Here is a 16,218-nt window from a genome sequence, read left to right on the forward strand (position 1 = left end):
TCATTGTTCGAGTCAATTACATATCTCAGCACGCGTCTTTTGTTGTTCGATCTAGTATCTCGTATGTATAATTCATTTGATACGATCATTTATCACTTTCGTGAGCGCGCGCGCACAAAGAAATTGAACGGGTAAAGGAAGTAAGGTAACGTTTGTGAAGATGATTTCATCGCTATTAATTACCGTTGTTAGACAGAATGGAAGAGAATAATAAAAATTCATTAGCGGCTCGTTGTTGATGATGCTGCAAGAATTACGTGCCGTTAATCTAATAATGACGTGAAATTTTTCTTGCTAGCTATTTATTTATTATTCAACCTAACAACTTGCTAATTGGATTATTTTAATTAATCTTTAAAGGAAATTTTCCTAAAAAAGAAAATTAACGTTCTAGGCACAAATTTGAACATTAATAAACTAGACTAGTAAATGGAAAGAGATTCATCACTCAAATCGGTATACCAGCTGTGGCACAATAAGAACAGAACCGAAGCATAATAAATTACAACAGACAAAAGGAGGACGCGAAATCTTTTTTTGCGTTTTAAAACCGTGTATACTACTTCGTCTGTGTGTGGTAAGTTGGACGGGAAACGCGGGGAATATTCGAATAACGACTGACCGTCCATTAATTTTGAGCGTTTGAATCAATATCTGTCTCTCAACGATGTATACGCAATGAACGTTACCAATTTCCAATGGATTTCAAAGGTGCAATTTGCCGACCAGAGACCGCAACCATTTGGACGATGTTATTGCGTTATACTGAAACTTGTTTTTGCCACAACGAACGGGTTTCTCTTTACTTCAATTACACATCAAGGTACAACTACGAGATAAGAATGTGTTTATTGATGGAAATTCACTCAAGGAATTATTTATTCTGTTTACATTTAGAATATACGAGTTATCAGTATAAATTTAAATGAGTATAGTTAATTTTTTAACATAAATCCTAGATATAACAGAAAATATCACACTTTAATCTTTAAGGATAAAAAATGAAACAATCTAAAGCTGAATAACAACTAAAACTAGAACTGATACTAGCATTAGAACTAACACTAGACCTTGAACTAGAAACATTTGGATTTATCTGTCTTAAAAGATACGGCTAAACCCGAATGGATCTAGTTCTAGGTCTAGTGTTAGTTCAACTTTTAGTTCAATAAAAATAGACAACAATCTAGCGCTGAGTAACAATTAAAACTAGAACTACTGTCCTTGATTTATATATGGTATAGATTGATGTATTAAATAGTTAATATTAATAGTATGACTTAAAAATATTTTGTATCGAGGTTTTACTATACTTTAATAATTCAGGATGTATGAATTTTTAGAATAATTTTTAAAATATCAGATCCATTCGTGAAGTCTGTACTCACAAGTATGCATAAGTGGTGATAAGGCAGAATGCACTGAGAATAAACAAGATGTTTTAGAACAACACAACTCAAACACATTGGGTTTGAGTTTCCGTAATTTTTGAGCAAATTGAATCAAAATTAATCTCTTGGTGATTTTTAATGATTTTCTTTATAATTATTGGGCATAGTCGAATTTAGTTTTGAATTGTTTAACAAAAATTTCGCTTGAATTAGATTGATATAATAATGGAAGTTTGGAAAGATTTACATCATCGAGTCATATATGGGTCAATCGAGATTCTTCAGTTTCTTTCAGTTTCACTTGGTGTACTTTGTTGTTTTCAATATATCGAGATATTTAACTTGTAACAAAAAACTCAGAACCTATTTATTTTATCAAAAAAGTTATCATCATCTACGCTGCCATCTATATCTTTCAAGTGTATTTTAATTTCTACTCCTATTAAAAGTAGTATAAGAATATGCTGATTTCAGGTAAATATTCTGAAAGTGGTTAATATAAATGCATAGTAAGTAACCAGGGTAACTGATGATAGTTGTAAAGGCATGTACAAAGAGAAAGTATTATAAATCGTGCAAAAAAATAGACTCATGATTTTGATGAATTCCATACGTTTTGAATCCTTCTGAATACATTTCAACTATTTTTAACATTATGCCAAACTCGACACCTGGCTTGTACAATAAACAACTACAACATACGCGAATGGCGTGATGCTCAAGAAATGATCTTTTTTTAGAAACTGTACTTTTTCTTTTCTTCTTCTTTATATGCCGTCTCCTTTAAGAAAGTTGGCATTATCATAGCAATTTTCACTGTCGATGTTGCAGCTCTAAACAATTGCACTGAACAACTGTTGTACTACTGTTGTCTTAGGTTATTCATTCAGGGTATGTGCCTTCTTACACCTTATTGTGTAATTTTCCCTTGAATAATAGTTTGTAAAAGTAAGCATTTCTGCCACCGTATCACGTGACCAGAATATTGCAGTTTTCTGATTTTATTTGTGTTGACAATTTTTCTTTGTTCTTTTTTCCATACCATGTAAAAGTACTGAAAACAGGTTTAAACACATTTTAATCTTGAGATGCTGAGATCGTTGCATTCATGTTGACCCTAGGTGTTTGCTAATAACGTTGTATCAGCACAAAATGAGATCAGTCGTATTCAGGGTTCAATTGTATACGGTATTGTGCCTTGTTGAAAATAGTTATTTTCGTGTATCTTTTGGAAAAATGTCTTATATTAACTTAGAATTGTGTTTGTTCAGCGTGATTTTTTAACTATATGACTATTTGGCTGATGATGACATCTTTCTATGTCGAAACCGGTACCAAGTAAATAAAATTAATTATTAAAAAACTTTAGAGGACTACTTTATATTACTTATCCCTTAACATTAATAATACCTCTAATATTATGGATCTTTTAGAATTTAGAAAATGAGACTAGGTTTCTTTTTTCTCCTTACGGTTTCCATTTTGTTGTTTTTTTTATCCATCTTGTTCTCTCCATCCCAGCAATATGGTCCGCTTAACGCCATGTCGCATTCAATATTGTATTCATCACGTCTTTCATCTTGTTGCGCTGTCTTATCTATTCTAGTGATTTTTTTATCCTATTCGTATATGGCTCGTTTCATGTAGCGTTTCGTATATCGTACTCATGAATATCTTGGTGAGTACTCATATCAGCATCATGTGTCAAGATCAGGGTTATACACTGTTTTAATACCTTTACCTTCATATAAATTTTGAATTGCCTGCCGAACGCTGTCCACGCCAGTCTTATTCTCAGATTCAGATCCGTCGTTTGTATTTGCTCTGTCTTATCTGCTATGTTTTGTCCTAGATATGTATAGTCTTCTGCCTCTTCTGTAGCGGTTCCGGTTAAGCAAATAAGTGTATTATTGAGTTGTGTTGTTCTTTTCATAATCTTTGTTTTACTCATATTCATTGACCCTATTTCTTCTGACTTTTCCTTTAGTTCATATATCATTATTTCCAGTTTTTTTGAATCATCTGCTATGTCTACTACATCATCTGCGTATCTTAGATTATTTAGTCTTTGTAATTCGAAGCAAATTCCTCGGTTTTTCTAATGTAGTTTTCTAATTATATTTTCTAGTACTAATGTGAATAACTTCGGTAAAATGGGACTTCCTTGTCTTATGTCTCTTTCCAGCTTGATTCTTTCCGCTTCTGTGTGAAACTTAATTGTACTCGTTGCTCTCTTATAGATGTTTTCAATAAGTTCAGTATATCTTGAATCAATTCTACAATTTTCCAGTGCAGTTACTGTCGCCTTATTATAATCAATAACCGCTAAGTATAGATCTTTGCTATATTTTTAGAGATTTTTTTATGACGCAAGTATTTCGTGACGCTTGCTTGCTCTGTATTATGGAATTTGTTCGTTAGCCGTGAATTTCTTACTTTCATGAGCAATTTATGTACTTGCTACAAAACACTGATTGATCGATAGTATGGCATTCTCCCAATCTTATGGTGTCATCCGATCGTTGAGGCATTTGTTAAGCAGTATCCTAAGATAATCTAGTAAAACTTCTCCTCCTAAAATAGTAAAACTATTTTACCAACTCAGGTATAATATTGTCGCCTCCCCCATGCTCGATTTAGTTTCATTTCATCAATAGCTTTCTCTATTTCTTCTGATTCAACATTCACTATCCATTTCTTTTCCATTATATCTTCGAATATTTTTATTTTATGTCCTATATTCTATTGTTCCTCTTTTGCCTTCTTTTGCTAGTTTATGTTTCCTCGTAATTAGTTGAGGTTTCGCTATCCATCTCGTTATGGATTTTATCATTACCTTGCTTATCATGGTATTTATTTGTTCCAGGGTGTCGCTTTCTCGTACTTTATAATAACATAGGCTCCTTTCCAGTTCTTTTTGATACTCACTCGCTCGTTTCTTAAGTCTAGGTCTAGGTCGATGTCGTGCTTTTTTGGCTCATATTATCTCCCGCGTTTTTTTTTGTATATTGATTAGCTTTGCTCGTACCATTCTATGATTACTACCTGTGGGAAGTTGGTTTATAATTAAGACATCCGTTACTATTTGTCTGTATGTAACCTTTTAATAATGATGTAATATATCTTAACTTAATCGTTGGTTAGTTCACAACGATATCAATGACTCGGCAACGCTTACATCATTACTTAATCAATTTGCATGTCTGTTAAATCGTATGTTTTTTTTTTATTTTTCACCCTACAGCCTACACTTCATTCCCACTTATTTTTACACGAATTCATTATTTCGCTGAAAAAGAGCTTAATTTGCTGCCGTTAGTTTATTAATATTATATTTACTTGGATAAGCTCTAAAAAAGACTAATATAATGTAATAATGCACGCAAGCAACCAATTGGTAAATACTGATGCTGCTGGAAAAAAGTAAATAGAGGTGTGAAAGAGCATTTCCTGTTGTTAAGTCACGAGTTTCACGAAGATCGGCAATTCAGCAGAGCGTTTAATGTGGCAATTTGCCGTCGGCGAGCAAACGATTGTCGGGCAGTTATAATAATCCGGGCCGACGAGCGCGTATACCGGCTAACGTGCTTAATTAAGGGGAATAATCAAATCCGACAAGCGGCCGAGCGCCAAGTGATGACAACATCGCCCGTGAATCTGCCCCCTTCGGCCGCACAACCGTCCATTTAGAGACGTCGACGGTTGCTGTTTAGACTTCGACGTATGTGTAACGCCAAGATGACCGATCCGTGCGTGTTTAATTGGATGTAATGTTCACGTTATTGGCGCTATATACCACTCAACAAGTAGTACAATTACAACGTCTCAAGAATAGAAAAACCTTACTTCTAAATAATAATATTTATATTTAGAAAAATGTTATATGTATAAGAAGAAAATTAAATAATTTAGATATGAATATAATACAGTCCATAATATTTATTTATTAACGAATCGTGGTCATAACTCATCCTTGAAGTTTTTTTCTCTTTTGGCGATCTGGATCACCGGGCAAACGAAGTGGACAACAATGCTAAGAAAGGTCTCTCCAAAGAGATCTATGAGTGGGCAACCGTGAGTCCTTTTGTTCGTCCAGTACGGGCATTGTTTTTCTTTCCTCTCCGTTTACTGGCGGGTGTATTCCGGTAAAGCACACTTGTATTATTGTATGGATGTCACTATAAATATACGGTGCTACGCCGGCAGTCCGAGATATATCGCGGGGGAAGCTGTTATGATAAGAATAAGAAGAAACCGACCGGGTATCGGTTCGTACTGGTTTTCTACTGCGGAATGAAGTGTAAACGGAACGGTAAAACGTGAAACATGTAGGGTATTGGTTGCTATAAATTCGATTTTCCATGTATGGTATACAGTTCAGAATCTTTTACAATACAATATTTCTGGTGTTGAAATTACATAAAGTAGTATTGAATTACAAAAAATAATTTTTAATATACGTAAAGGTGATTTTGGAACTTCTTCCACATTATTTATTTATGAACATTTGTCAAATTAAATAAACTGCAATAAGATAGCAATAAAACTCCTAAAAATGCATATATTTCAATGAAAATTGCGTTCCACAATTAAGAACTAACAGCGTTATTTGCATTAGCTTTTTGATTGGTGTGATTCATAATTTTTGCAATGATGTCATAGTCCATAAATGATTCAAAACTTTTGTGTATATGATTTACATAATTTTTTTGTTTGTTAGAATCATAGAATCATTTTGATAAACAGGATAAGTTTGTATCTCAAAATATTTCATAACAGTATTAACTATATCTACTGAGTGAGTCACAATATTTATCCCAATATAGATAATAAAGATCCAGATTAAGCAGAAAAACAAATTTTTTTTGATGACCTATACATAATGTATATTGATGGTGTAGATAATATGGCCAAACAACTTAATTGATAGCTTTTATCATATTGAAAAAGTTATTATTTATTACGAGAATTTGATAAAAATATGTATAAAAATACATCAAATGGCCAATTTTTGAGTATCTTCGAGTATTAGCCGGATTATAAAGTGATGTATAAGGTGAAAATATCTACTTATCGAGTTTTGATCTCAAAAATTTAGAATAGGTTTATTTGCTTGTTCGTAAACCTCTCATAAACGAGAAAATGAATGCAAACATATCTGAACTTACTATTACAAAATAAACGGAAATAGTAATAATAATAAAAGAAGTAATGAAGGATAGATTAAAGTATTTTTCATTAGATACGAAGAATATGAGATTATCGCAGATGAATCACACTTATTAAAAAACCGCAAACTGATACTGACATTGATCATAATTTTCTACGAAGTTTCTATAATAGACTAACTGGTTACTATGTGAATCGAGCAGGACATAGTGAACGATTCACAAGAAGTCAGGTGGATTCCTTAGATATTAATGGATATTAAATTGCCAAGATCACGTCACTAACTTTTTATATTTGCCACCCAACGCAAACTAAACAGATAAAAGGTCTTGCTACATAGTTAGTTAGTAGTGATTCAGAGTAATATCAAATTTTTTGCCATTAATCAAAACCTTAACAACAGAAGTATTAAACATATTAAAGTTTAAGGTTTTTTACTTGATCTCAGATCTCAATTCATTAAGCCAGTTTCAGTTTATTCTACATAATATGATAGCTACAGTGTAGTTGTCAACCTAGATGATGTTTTAATAAATATAGTAATTTAAAATTGATTCACATAAATAAGTATACAAAAGCTGCTCTGATTTGTAAATGTAAGTATGAGGGCTAAGGTAGACGTTAGTGGGTTAGTCAATATCGAAAGCAAAAATGGACATATTTGTTTGAGTCCATATTTGAGAATGGTTATGGGACATTGAGTACCTTGAGTCTTATTATTTATATGCGGATCAAATCATATGTTTCAATAAATACTAAATTCTATGAGGCATAAATTCTAATCCTACAATATAAATCCCAACAAATAAAATTCGAAATAAAACAAATTATAGAGTGTCTGTCAATTATTTTGAGCTTCATGTGTCTTGTGAGTTTATTTTGACACTAGTTGACGGTAGTATGTGTAATATTTTGACAAAAACGTTCAACACAACTTGTTGTATGAGTGTTTTAAAACCGAGCCATACACAAACAAAAAATTTCGAAAATTTTCGTAAATTTTTCTCTCACCATACCTGTATAAGAATTTTTGAATGTTTCATACTGCTAATGAATTGCTAGTTAAAATATGCAAAATTAAAAATTCCGAAAAAAGACTCCTATTTGAAAAAGAAAAGAAAATAATGCAATTGGCCTTCAAAATCCAGATGGGTTAACAATGGATTGTCTTAAGCAAGGAGATTTGGAAATTCCAATAATAGGAACACTGCAAGGCAATTTTTAGCAGAAATCTTTTCATCATGTTAAAAGTAATTTCACCAAGACAAAATATTAATCTTGCCACTTATTCACGGGGTAGACATAATAGATTTCCTTGAGGTACTTACTTCATTTATGTGTTTTCGAATAAACTGATTAAATTAAACCCATAAAACATCCGGGCAAAACACTTGTGAAGATTTTATGACTCATCTCCTGATTGTCTTGGATCTTTCATTGCTACTAAAAGAAACATTATCAGACAGAGCAAAAAATGGCTCCGCTGAATCAGATTAATTGTGATATCTGAATTTATTCTGTATTAATTCATTTTTATTTAATTATTTTAAATGTTAATATCAAATATTGTGATATATTGTTATAATACTTTTTAGTAACAACAAAAAATTATTGAATGCATTTTACAAAGGTATCTCATACGAAGACATATGAAAGTCATCAAACTATAACTATGTTTGGTAATTACCATATATTTATTAAAAATGAGAAGTAAGGTTTGTTAGCCAACATTTCACTAAATCGGAAAAAACTAGGTTTTGTTTTCTATCTTGGATCTTATATAAAGGAATTCTTATAAAATAATAACTTTGTAAGAGCCGACGTATTTGTATAATTCATAAAAATAATTGCCATTTTCTTTTTTACAGTTTTACCTTATTCCTAAACGTAGCAATCTTCTCTAGAAGATTTAAAATTGCGTGGAGATAGAAAAAATTCAATTGAAAGCTCATGATGGAAGTTCATTGTGGATGATACAATGAGTACATAGCAACAGGTGGTTATCAACGAATAAGCGCTGATTATCAAACATTTTTGATTATAAACTTATCAAGCATCTCAAATAAGTCTTCATCCTTTATCCTCAAATGTTAGAGTATCATATACAAAGGGTCCAGTGTCAATAATTCGTAGATAAATTCCGTATTATTTTTCCATTAATTAGCCATAGAGATCCTAACCGATGCTCTTCGACTCGTAGTTTTGCTGGACAAAGGTACATTAGAAATGAAGTTGTTTGTTTGCGACCTCAAAACATTCCATTTACAAATTGGCACTGTTGTCTGAAACAGTCACGATTTTCTTTCAATTGTTGAATAATGAAAATCTTGAAGGAATTAGAACAAGGAATCTTTGTAGGCTCACAACTAGGAAATAATAACAAAGACCTCTTTTGAAGAAATGTGTCATCGTTTTTTTGAAGAAAAGGAAAACTTTTTCTTCCTTGTAAAACTGTGAAATGTAATACGTCCCTAAAAATTCGCTTTTTAAACTCCCACCTAAATATTCATTTCTAAATAAAATTATTAGTTTTGAAATAAAAAGTGCTTTACTTTGTTCACTTTTTTTCGATGCAAATATATAAAATCTTATTTTTCGTTTAAACTTTGTGCATTTTACAAATAAAGAAATACGGTATATTATTAAAATCAGAACGTTAAACTCTTTTTGTATCAGTTATTACAAACAATTACTTTAATTTAAATTAAAACAGTTATGTTAGAAATAGGCGTCACTCAAGTTTTATGTAGATCAAAATATTATTTTTGAAAGTTGCGTAACAGAGTACACAAACAATGTCAAAATATCAATTCATCATAAAAGTATCAAAATACAGCTTAGTATTCTAATTTGTCCCATACTATCAGCTGTAGTGATTATTTTACAGTCGACCTTAAAATGTTTGTATAAAATGCAACTGTCGTTCTAGGCAATTTGATTTCAATACTCAAGTCATTGCAAAATACGTTTTTATACGAAGAATAATAGATTATCTAGTAATACTGAATTTGGCAAAATTCTCGTACCATTTCCGTATGATATATCCATTGTAATAAAGAACATCCGGTTTTGACAACCAATGAAGTAACGTTAAAAACTAATCGATTTTCGCTATTATTTTCCGCATGTGGTATAGATTCTGCTTTTTCGTACGTTTTTATGTGATGTGTCATTCGCAGTACTTCTGGTATGGACTATATTCCTGAACACACATCTAATCTTTTTCATATCAAGTTCATATTTCAAATAGAGATAAATAATTATGTTGTTTAAACGATTATAGTTGAAATCATGAAACAATTAAATAATGTTTTTTGAGTTCTAGCATTGTTACGTCGATGAAATTTGGATTGTTGAGATTATATATCCTGATATTTCGACCTAAATTAAGTTCAAGGTGGTCACATGCTGTAGACTATAGCTGCAGTTTCGTTAGTTTAAATAATGTAGCATACTTCTTATTACATGTTCTGAATTTGACACTATCAGATTTTAGTTGTGTGGGGTTATATAAAGATATGTAGAAATTGTTTTATGGTCAACGATCGAATCCAACTTCGAACGAGCTCTAAATTCTTGTAAATTCCAAGAAAATGTTTCAAATTATATTGGGATTTTAATTTCCGATAAAAATAAGACTCTTCTTAAACTTTAAGTAACATAACTTGACATAATAATGAGCTTATTTTGAGATATGCTGCAGTTTTTTTAACAGTTAAGTTCTGTATTTATTGGACTAATCAAATATGGCGTGTTCCATACAAGATATTTGATTTTTTTTGCAATGAATATATAGTAGTTACATTTTAGAACAGCCTGTATAAGATAAATCGATGTTAGTAATGACGTTCCATTTGCAAATATCTGGAACTTTTTAGTAGAGAATCAGAATATAAAATAAAAACAATACAATTTTAAAACGTCGAAGTTGTAGTTTACTTCCAGTATCTTGAAAATCGGTTAGATTGAAAGGTCAGGATGTAAAATCCCTACAATATGAATTTTAAAGACTTGGCAGTGATCCAAAGAACACAAAATGTTCTAGGTACCAGTTACTTATATGTATTTAAATAATACTGTGTATAACATTGGTAAACAGAGTTATTGTTGCATGGCTCGCTGATTTTAAATTTCAAGTTCTAAATTGATCATAACAAGTGAGCATGTCGAATTATGACGTCTCCTACGTTATATGTGTTGGATTGGGGTAATACTGCTTTTAAAATAATTATTAAACAAAGATCGATTAAAAATGTTCAAGAAAGTTACTGAGAATAATTGCTCTTAAAAGTAGAATCAAGGAATCTAAAAAGAAAGAAGAAGAATATGAACGAGCGACCAAAAATCGCAAGCAGAGGGAAGGCACGGGAAGTACTGCACCAGCCCGGTTTTATCTCCCTCCTTTATGTTTCAAGTGTGATGGAGCGTATTCCGAGGTGCCTGAAGAAGAACGATATGGTATGATACGGCGAGATCAGCAAAATTCGGCACGCTTTTCCAGTAGCTAAAGACAAACTAACCGTATTAAACGGAGCAGGAGTTTATTGGTTATCATTAGGGCTCGGATTTTATGCAAAATGCATCTTCTTTATTTTCTGGAATATTTACATAAAAATAAGGCAGATGGTACAATAAAAAAATTGCATATTTTGCATATTTTTACAATTTTTTTGATTGGCCTTTTACTGCATATTTTCGCATATTTTGTCATTTTACTAGATTTGTTTCTTGTTGCTTAATAAAATAAATATAATGACTGCGTGATTTTTAAATATGCGAACATACCTTTTAGTTTAAAGCACAATACAGGATATTTTTTAATTGCGGTTTGGTTTCTTGTCTACAACGATTCACAGAAACATGCGGGGAATCCCTAGCGCTATTGAGTTTAAGTTTAAGGAAATCCCCAACCATAGTTACTGTGGCTGTGTTCAGTGTGAGTGAACATTAATCTACCAATCTATAACAACAATGCCTAAAGTGATATCGTGTCTTGTGTCCCAGTGGATAAAAAGTTATCCCGACCTAAATTTAAATAATGAAGAATTATTTTGTAAAACTTGGGCAATGAAGTTGTAAGTATTTTTTTAAAAATTATGTCGTAGCGTTTTAGCCAAAGATTTAAGTTAAAAATTAGAGTTTTCAGAGGAGTTGCTAATGGTTTGTTCCGAAATTGTATTTCTCATAGACTTTTACACTAGCAGTTAAAAAAAAATGGAGAACTGTTAAATTAAAACTAAATAAAACAATATTAAATTTGATGTTCCATCTTCTTGGAATATGTTTTCACATATGTTTTTAGACAATCGACAATAAAAAATACGAATCTGTTTGATAGTCTCAGAATTAAATTTTCATCTGTTAGAGTATCTATGGCTAACTTTTTTAATTATTCTTTTTTAAGATAACGTGTGAGAGGAAGAAAATAAATAGAACAATATGTGAAAAATGCAAAACATATATAAAAATGTGATAGAAATAGATTGATAACAACTATAAGAAAGGTATATGTTTGCATATTTCCACATATTTTTGCTTATTTTTTGCAAATTTTGAATAAAAAGCTTGTATATTTAGGCGCATATTTCCTATAATTTGGCTGCATAAAAATACGAGCTCTAGTTATCATAGTATTGCGGGAAGTATTACGTTGGCCAAATTGCACGTAACATCGAGAAACACAACGATATAAAGCAGTCGCAGAGCATTGCCATAAAGAGAGACACACCATACATATCCATCTATTATTTCCAAAGGAAAGAACAGCTAAGAACTCAGTCGCACATAGAAGATGGTAGTTAACTCAACGACACCTTCTCCACACGGATTTGACAAAAATAACTTATTTAAGAATTAGACAGGAATTAGTGTTAATTGATTATTAATTATCTCTTCATGTATATATTGTCAAACTCTAACCGATTCATCACTTTGAATTTGTTTCTGCAGAAGGTTGCAACATGGCATCGGAAACGACAAACTCTTTTTTAAAAGACGCATAGCTTAATCCAAAGTTAGTTCAAATATAATTTTGTAAAGATCATTAACCTCAAACGTCTCGTTAAAATTTATGTCCTCAATTAATTTGCAATTAGCAGGACATGATAATTTTCTTGTTAATTGTAAATTTAATTAAATGATTAACTTAAATACTTAACATTAAATTAGAAATAAAAAGTGTTAATATACTTTGATTTAAGATTTTAGCCGATAGTGTCGTTGTTATAGAGGAATTGCAAGTATAAATTAAAGTTCACGATTTGATAATAACACTCCATATATTCATTCTGTTTATAATTAAATGATTTACAACAAAACTACAGTTACATAGATAAGAAAATAAGATAAATATGTAAACACATGAGATAGCAATTTACTAAATTATTATTTATCAAATTTTAAATAATTTACATCATTTAATTCCTGGTAAAGTTATGACACACATTTTAAAATAAATTGATCAAAATTAAAACACTACAATTTTAAATGTGTTGCTCAAAAGATGAAACCTACACTTAATCCACACCTTGATCATGATAAACTGACAATTTCATTCAAACCTCATTCCCATAGACCAAGCTTAACAAAAGCACATTTTACGGTACTCGGAGATACATCGGCCGTTCATCACCGGTATCCTTTCTTCATTAACAATAAACATAATAAGACAAGAAAATGCGAATAGACGTTTGGAATTTACAAAAAAATCTATATAGCATCTTCAGGTGCCCACACCTTATCCAGTTAAATGAACTTAACCACAGTGAGGATTCTACGCAAACGACAATTAATAAACGTAAATGTATTTATAGCCGAGTTAGCTCGTCTACTTTGAGATAACTAAAACGATAACATTACAGTTCTTGTTGCTTTCATGTACCCAAACACTTCTCTTCTTGGCAGAGATGCAACGACAACTAAGGTTCACACGAGAAGCAAACGGCATGAAATTAATGTATTCGTATTTGCCGGCTCCTTTGAAAAGAAAGATCATCTTAAAGCTTACTTAAAGAAATACAGATCACGATATTAATCAGTACTTACGGCAAAAAGAAAGCGAAAGGCTGCTATGACATCCACAACACGCTCAAAGATATCTTTATTGTACTTTATTATCAAACAGGATAATCGATTGGGTGGGGAAAATGACATTTTCATTAGAGGTTACCTTAGCTTAAAACGACGAGTGCTTTAATGCTCGTTTCTATCTTGATGACTTGAAATGAGTTATATACGGGTTCGTTTAAACCGTTTAAAGTTGTATATAAAAGTCCTTTAACGGGAGAGAAATCGTATTATATTATAGATTGGTCATCTAGTTGAAGTAGCATATATAAGCTGCTTGTTAGTTCACTAAGTTTAATGTTGAGAAATTGAATTAGTCATCTAATCACTTACTTCATTCTTTAATTAAGCAAGAAATTATTAAATTTACTTTAATTTATGTCATCTAGAATACAATTTTGTTATTCTTTTTTTACAAAGAACAACGAAGAATTATCTGTTTGTTTCATTGTATGTACATAAAAAACTGTGGATTGTGGTTGCGATGTGTATAATCTCATAATAATACGTGATTAATTTCGGAATAAAAAACATGTTCGCAACGAAATCGAATCAAAGTTAATTTATTGAAATTATCAACACGAAAAGTGATTACAATTTTTTTTAATGTGTGTATTTGATATAATAATTTATAATAAGTGTTACATTTGGATTAGTTTATCAGTTTAGCCAATGATTAATTTATAAGAATCGCGAATTATCAAGCCAGTTTTTAAATAAAACATTGTAAAAACCACGATAAAATATTTTCGTAACTACTGAAAGAAATAAACATGAATGACGGGGCGCTATCTGGTTATTTCTAATTTTGGAGCGGAGATATTTCAGATTACGAGTCCACGTGAACAGTTTTATTCATTAGTTTCATTCAAGCGACTGTAACTGTGTGAATAACGATATTTCTTGGAGATCGTATAATGAACGTTTTTTTATTTCTGTCGACTATGAATAATAAGTAATAACTTACCGGTAACGTTTTTCAGTACTATTTTTGAAAAGGATTGATTTTGAAAAAATCTTCACAATTTCATGAAACTGTTAAAGTACTTTGAATGTTAGTCACTGAAATGTTTGAAGTCGATTGCCGTGGTCTTATGATGATCGCGACACACACGTGTTCGCACTTGTTCTGGAGCGGGATTCGTTCGCTTCGACGTCGGACCTGTTGCCAGAGCAGCTGGTGCCCGAACACTGAATCAGTTGACAGTACAACGGGTTTATGTGGGAACAGAGAGGATAACAGCGCGACCACTGTAACGCACCGAGAAGGGGACTTTTTCCTTTCCTCGTCGTCGCCGCCAACCCGCCGAAGAGAGAAGAACTAGATGAGATGATGGGCATAGTCAGAGGTGGTAGGAGGAATAACAATTAGGGTTGGCATACTTGAGGCGCATGTTTTCTGCGTCGCCCGCGGAATCTCCATTAAATCTACAACTTTGAGATGATGCGTCGTCTACACTCACTCTATCTAAAGTATCAACAAACAAACCTGTCATGCTTACATGAAAGATCATTTTCTCTTTCAGCTTTAGAACGTTTCAGTTTGTGAATAAGGAAATATCAACCGAGTTATTCAAAGAATTTTAAATGCAAAATCGTATATTGTATAGGATGATCTAGTTACATAAATTTCGCCAACAACATATTTTTGAAGGCGCAATTTGAAATGATTCTTTAGTAAATATTTTATAGAACAATGTAATTCCACTAGATTATGTATTTCAGAATTATACTAAAATAATGATCATATTGAAGTGTAGGTATACTTAGTAATTCTTTTATATGCGGAACACCTTTTTCAATATTTGAGCATATTCATTTAGATTACACGATTACAGGCATACAATAATTTTGATTACAAGCAATTTTTGACATTTTCTATTTTTGCAATGTTTTATATTCTTTTCATGCTCACATAAAAAATTTTAGATCCAAGCAAAACAATTTTGGCGATATAAAGCCTTTGCAAAACTACCCAATGCCTGTACTATTAAGTTATGTTGCATTTTATGTGGGATAGTGCAAGTGCACAATAGTTTCGTAACTATGGTTACTGCCTTAAAAAAAGGAGCCCTAGCCTGGTACACTGATGCTTCAAAGACAGTTAGATCCGGAGTAGGTATCAGTGGACCAAATAGCCACAGCATAAACTGCCCCTCAGCTCGGACATAACAATTTTCCAAGCAGAAGCTCTTGCTATAAACTTCTGCACCGCTTTGAACCTACAGAAGGGACAGAAAGATGCATCCATAAACATCTCTTCCACATCCGACAAGCTGAGGATCAAACTTGTCGACTTTGCAACAACGAGTCAGAAACAGCAGAACATATACTTGTGCAATTGCGTCGCCAGAAGCCGTCTAAGACACAAAATTTTCGACATATACCGACATAAAGGTTCAAGACCTCAGGGCAATACTAAGGTTCATCAAGGACTTAGATTTGCCCTAAACTTTTGGAGGGCTAAAGTTACACTAGATCTTATAGGTCGCGGTAACCAGGGGCCGCTCCCCTCAGCCCGGCAGCAATAATAATAATAATAATGGTTACAGCATTCATATATTGCGAGTTATATGAATTTCCCGGTATACAA

General features: G+C 32.0%; 1 protein-coding gene across 1 annotated transcript in view; it reads right to left on the bottom strand.

The window, feature by feature from the left end:
- LOC111413790 (N-terminal amidohydrolase 1) overlaps positions 1–14,875 on the bottom strand; it is a 51,943-nt gene extending 37,068 nt beyond the window's left edge. Inside the window, exon 1 of the mRNA XM_023044899.2 lies at positions 14,593–14,875. The gene's annotated coding sequence lies outside the window, so the exon portion shown is untranslated. The remainder of the gene's footprint in view (positions 1–14,592) is intronic.
- Between the last annotated feature and the right edge of the window lie 1,343 nt (positions 14,876–16,218).

Source organism: Onthophagus taurus, chromosome 1, assembly GCF_036711975.1.
Source record: "Onthophagus taurus isolate NC chromosome 1, IU_Otau_3.0, whole genome shotgun sequence".
NCBI classification, from domain to species: Eukaryota; Metazoa; Arthropoda; class Insecta; order Coleoptera; family Scarabaeidae; genus Onthophagus; species Onthophagus taurus.